Raw genomic sequence first — 6,499 nt, 5'->3', positions numbered from 1 at the left:
GTTGAGAAATTTGTCATATGAACAAAGGCTTAAAGAAGTAAATTTATTCAGCCTATCAAAACGAAGAATGCGAGGCGATCTAATAGAAGTGTTTAAAATGTTCAAAGGATTCAGTGATATTAATGCGGAAGATTACTTTACAATTGATCGATCAAATAGAACAAGAAGAAATCACAATTTGAAGATAAGTGGTAAAAGATTCTCGTCGCACGAAGCTAAACACTTCTTCTTCAATCGAGTTGTTAATGTTTGGAACTCTCTACCTTGTGATGTCGTTGATAGTACAACAGTTACGGCCTTCAAGAATAGATTAGACAAGTGTTTTGAATCCAACCAGCAACTTAGATATTACTCATTGTCGTAATAACGTTAAGTTCTTTCGAATACTGGTGTCCTTGTCCGCTTTTATCGCCCGGTTAGTGGTAGCAGTAATGGTAGTTCTTTCCTCTTTCCTACATAAATTCCATGCAGTTTTTCCATGCTGCATGGTTCTTTATCCTTTCCTGCCAGCTTTGGCTGGAGGGATGGGGGGGTGGGGAGGAGCCTTCGCCTTTGCTGCCCTTCATCTTCCACCTTTGATTAGATAGTTAGTGTAGCTTGTCACAAACAACCTCGTAAGGACCAGCAGGTCTGCTGTTGTTTGTTCTTCCTTTGTGTTTCCTTTGTGTCCCAGGGTAATAGGTTCTCACTTGACGCAGACTTAAGGGCCAGAGACAAATAAGCGCTGATGAACAACACACTTGTGAGACCAATACTAGCATGCTGTTCCATGGTGTGGGATCCTTACACACACACACAAACATTTATAAGTTAGCACTAATCAACACCAAGGTGGCTCGGTTCATTATAAACAATGAACTTGAACACCAGGCATCATAACACAGATCAAACAACAGATTAATATGTAACCTCTTCACATGTGCAGACAAGCACACACTTAAAATTCTGTACAAGATCACATACACTTACATTGACATTGACCCACACACATACTTACAGGATGCAAACAGTCAGCATACTCATAACACACTCAGCCAAAAATACCAAACAGATATCACACAAACACTGACACATGTACGGACTCATACTTTCCACGCACCACACGTGACTGGAACAGCCTCCCCCTACAGACTTTAGACTGCGGTACAATAGACTCATTCAGAAAACAAATACACACTCACTTGTCACAACACACCAAGACTAACTAGTAGTACACCTATTCATTTCCCTTCCCTGCACACTCGGCACCCCAGTTCCCCCAGCAGCCAACACAAATATCCGTGTTATGCACCTGTACTGGTGCCCTGTGCATTACTTGTCAAGATCAAGACAACACAGCTTATCAAATGCCTCCAACCTTACCTAATGATAACACTGCTGAACTATAACTCTCTCATTCACTCAGCACAAATAGGGTCATGAAAATCAAGATCAATTCTATCCTCCGGCATAAGAAAATAAAGCAAAACAACTATACAAATGCATTTATTTAACTAATCAAAACATTGAGCACAATTAACAACAGGTACAATTTTTTTTTTTCTTATTACACAGATTAATCAAGAAAGAAGCTGAATTTCAAGACACTGCTGGGTTCCCATGTGTGATTGGGGACATTGATGGAACACGTTGACACGAAATTAAAAAATACACGAAACTATTAATAATGATTATCATAACTGGGTACATGTTAACTTTACAGTTTTGACTCACTCTAAGATCAGAAGAAACTAATAATGACACCTACAGAGTTTGTGACTTGAGCAAGTTGATAAATCCTGCCAGGAGGTACTCAGGATGAAAGGGGCCCTGCATGGAGACTTGTCCGGAGGGACCCTCGGACTTGGTGTTGTAGGGTGGGTGAGGCGACACACACCCCAGCATATGCCACCTTTGATAGATGACTGTATATTGATAATCCAAATTGGATACTTTCTACAACAATTGGAATACTATTCATGCCTTCAAATTATACCTCGGCAACAAAAATATGATGGAATATAATTTTAAACAAAACTCGTCATTTAGGAAACAACCTATTTGGACCTATAGCCGCATTATTAGTTATCATGTACTTATCTTTAACCCGCGACCAGCGTGACGGAAGAGCCACTCCTTACCGAGTCGGCCAAAGAGGAACCCCATTCGCCAAGTGGGTTATTGGAGGCTCCCTTATCAGGCCTAGTGGTAAATCTTAAGAATTACCACTCCACCCCCTCCACCACCCCAGCCCCCCCCCTACCCCCCAAGACAAACCTGGGGACCTGTGGGGAACCGGGGTATTGGGGGGGGGAGCCCATATCACTGAAAAATGGCCTTCCGAAATTTCCCTAGAAAAATCCCTAAATCAGGAAAAATTCCCACGTCTCGAAAGTAAGGAAAGTCCCTAACGCATACTCTTGTAGTCTATTCCAATATGACCTAGCATTTAATCTGTTGACGAGTGTCAGGCGTGTCATCAGATGGTGGGCATACTGCCCCCCCCCCACCGCCGCCCTCCCAATCCGTCCCGCGGCGCGTAAGTTTTGACGGGCCAAGCCACATGTCAAATATATTTAAACTACTCCAACTGAACTTTACGAGCTGCGCGCACTGACTTAGGAACTAGTTTGTAGGGTGCACTGCAAAGCAGGTATGAGGCTCAGTCTGTGTATAGAGGCGGTTGTGAAACAATAACAATGGACTTAGAAAATCCGAGCCACCTAACTCTATAATTAAAGAGGCTTGCCCCCCTGGCCCCTCCCCAAGGTAAAACGTATACGAAAATGCATTATAATAATTATTCTTTCACGTGCTAAATTAATATGAATATTGGTTTGGAGTGGTGATTCTTAAGTTTTGCCCAATTGATGACCATTTAAATATAATATTGAATTGTTACTGCTTCACTCATTGATAATCTAACCTAACTGGTATTTTTTTGTGATATCAGTGACCCAAATAACACAAAGTCACTGAAACAAACGATTCATCTTTACATTATGCATAAATGGGGGTTACCAATGATGATGAAAATTAACTGGGTAGGTAATGATAAATAATAAATCAACATGTATCGGCAATAAACACGTCAGTCACTGTAAGATAAAGGTAAAGTTGGGGGCATATGCTATAGCAGCGCGTGGCCTCGGTGCTCATCTCCGTCGCATTGGCCCTTGAGCCTGTGGTGGGAGGGAGCCCATTACCCCTGGACACAGCGCCAATGTGACACCCAGGTGGGTACTATTCTGTATAAAACACAGCCGTAGCGTTTCACTCCCCTCCCTCCCCCGGCCACAAAACCCTTGCCCCGCCATACATATATGGCTCTCCACACATCTGTTCATCCAACTGTTTTCGTTTAAAGCCACTACAGGCCTCTTGCTGGGCCCGAAATTAAAATTTCAACGCCCCGCCCATTGCACCACTTTTAACTTATTATTCATGGTTTTCGGCACATATCTATGGGTAAATATGTAACTGGCATACAGTACCTACAATTTCGGATCACCAGGCACCACCTGGATGCAGTGGTTGTAGCAAAAAATACCCAAATATGGGAAATAAGGCATGCAAATGGCGGCGGCGGCGATAGTCTGGTCCTGGCCTGGGTCTTGGGTCGAAAGTGATCTGGCTAACCCTACCCGGCAGTGGGGTCCCTCCGGGTCACCCAGATCCTCTAAAATGGGTGCAGGCTGCGGCGTCAGCTGATCGGTTCCGCTAAATGGAACACGCCAGATCACGACCCAGAAACGGGTTACGCTTATTTGCTGTTTGATGGTAAGGAGCATGAATTACTGCCTGTCCCTGTGAAGGACAGCATTGCACACGGTATTTTCAAAGTTTAATAAGAAAGTGTTTCGGACTGTTCGTGATGTTTTACCTCGTCGTCATCATCATCATCATGTAGAAGACATTCATTATCGCATTTCTAAATTGAATTCATGTAATCTTGTATATTTCTAACTACATTATAATATAATATAATATTATACAATATTATAATTTCACGGTCAAAGATACACACTGAAACGAGTCACTAACATCACCAGTGAATGCGCCACCGTGGTATAGTTGCCAGATACCGCCACCAGACTAAACATTCTGAAAACCGTGACACTACTCTCTATCGTCGACTGTACCTATGGAAGATTAAAAGACGCAATAAATAGTAATATTGTAATACTAATGTCACTAAACCCAAGTCATAACAGGGAAGCTTGGTGTGGCCTGTATATCTCCCACAATTCTGTTTAATACTTTTTACATCTTTTCTGCCTATAAAACCATTTCTGCAACATCATCTAACCTTATTATATGCTGCCTATTCATTATGGGAGGCGCTCTTGGGTGGTACACTGGAAATAAGGTCGGAGTAGATGCTGCGTGTACACGTGTGGAAGCTGGACTGTGGGCTCTTGCCCCTTGCTCTTGCTGTACTTCCCGGAACCCAAGTGATCATGAGGCTTCGCGGTACCAGGTACCGGTACCGGGTACCGCGAGGAATCTATTCTTCGCGGTAACAATTCCTGTTACCTAGTACCGATAACTATTCATCGATACTGGTACCATGACCTCTTGATCACTTGGGTTCCGGGAAGCTTAATGATCACTCGGCACCGCGCATTGCCGCTAGTACCGGTAAAATCCGTTTGGATCTTAGTGACGCTCGGCGCTCGCCTACCCGCCTACGCGTGTGGTATCACGCGTATCACGCAGTATGGGGCCCTGTGTGTAGACGCTGAGTCACTGCTTACCCTGCTGACCGTCTCCCAAATTCCCACTCATTTTGTCCTGCTTTCCGTTTCCATCACAGCTCCCGTTTCCATTATTTTATTATTTTATTTATTTATTGAGTTATTGGATACCCTTCATGTCTGACTTTTCTTCTTAGGTTGCTAATAAATATTTTTATTGTTATTAACCATGATCGAATAGTCGAGTACTATCAACGAGATATCAACTCACCGAGTGGTGATCTCTCTCTCTCTCTCTCTGAATGAAGTGAATTTTTTTTTTTTCGATAAAAAAATAGCATGTATAGTTATTATGGATGTACTCGATCATAGTCTAATACAATAACAATATTTAGCAGCAACCTAAAAAAAAATTGGACATGAAGAATTATCAATAAATCCAATAAATAAATCCGAGCAACTGGTATCGGTACCGAACAATCTGGTACCGGTACCGTACCGTTTAGCTGGTACCGGTACCTGCCCACCCCTACCTGCCAGTGGTGCCGTCATCCTACCTCAGCAAGCTGCCGCAGGAGGGAACTGACGACACAGAGAAATATGATGACACTGGAAAGGTTGGTTTGTTGTGGAGGGTTTGGTGAGCAGAAGAAAAGGCAGTAATTTTATCTGTTCTTATTTAGTGGTGCTCAGGACACTGTGACTCTGTGCCTCAAAATAAAGCGGGATTGATGTCATGAGTGTTGGCACTGTAGCGACAATAATGGGTAACAGTTGAAGCTCTCATAATGGACCAGTTGTTGCCCTTAGTGAATCATGTGTCAAGGTATCACGTCCTCATGTCAGTTGCCTTCGCAGGAACTCAACCCTGTTTTGTACTGCCATTGAGTCCACATCATGTTCATCCCACACAGGTGCTGGTGGTTCCCTCAGCCCAAGGAGACTTGAGCTTCCTGTCAGACACAGCAGACACCCCTCGGCCTGCCCGGGCTCGCAGGCACAGGCAGAGAACTGCCTCTAACCCCCCAGCAGGTCAGTAGCCCTCCACTTCCACCCCCTCAGTGATACACGCTCTAAACTTGCCTCTAATTTATGTTGCCTCTTGTCTCATACTTATTTATAGAAGATAAGAACACAAGTCTTTCACTCCAAGATGTGTTTTTGGAAAATATTAATGAAAGTACATTGACCTTACTAAGCTTCATATTTCTGCAATCCGTACATTGTGTCATCAATATTGGTTGCATATTATTTAAGCACCATCAGTGTAGAGCAGGATTAAAGTTTGTTCACTTTGTTCTTGGATATGTACCGGAATGATTCTTAATGCTTTTCAATTACATACAGGATCAGATACTGTGTGTGTTGCCCTTTGGTGTTTTGAAAGCTGAATCTAACCATTTGTCTTCTCTTTACTTCCAGCAGTTAAAAGGGAAGAGGAGGCGCAGGTCCACCAGTAACAGCGTAACCCCCCCCCCCCCCCCTCTCCCAGTGCCTTAGGACGAGAAGTGACGCTCAGTGTGCCTTGCCCAACCAGTGGCCTTACACAATCAGGTACTCCTGGCTTCCTGCCCAGCCTTCCACCACTCCTTGAGGGGAGGACCCGGCCTTTGTTGAGTGGTTGTGCTGCTCTACTGCAGTAACATTATTAGCTGTCGTAGAGGTTGTGGGTCTACAGTAGCTGTGGGTTCTGCTTGTAGATGTTTTCCTGTTAGTAAGACACTCTTGTATTTTGAAGATTGGGTGTCCAGCGGCTGACCTGTTTAGTCTAGTCATTGTTACAGTGTGCCTTCCATGCTGTTCTGTGCAAAACAGTGGCTGTG

Source organism: Eriocheir sinensis, chromosome 20 (genome assembly GCF_024679095.1).
Source record: "Eriocheir sinensis breed Jianghai 21 chromosome 20, ASM2467909v1, whole genome shotgun sequence".
Taxonomy (NCBI): Eukaryota; Metazoa; Arthropoda; class Malacostraca; order Decapoda; family Varunidae; genus Eriocheir; species Eriocheir sinensis.
Note: the sequence above shows the minus strand (reverse complement) of the source record.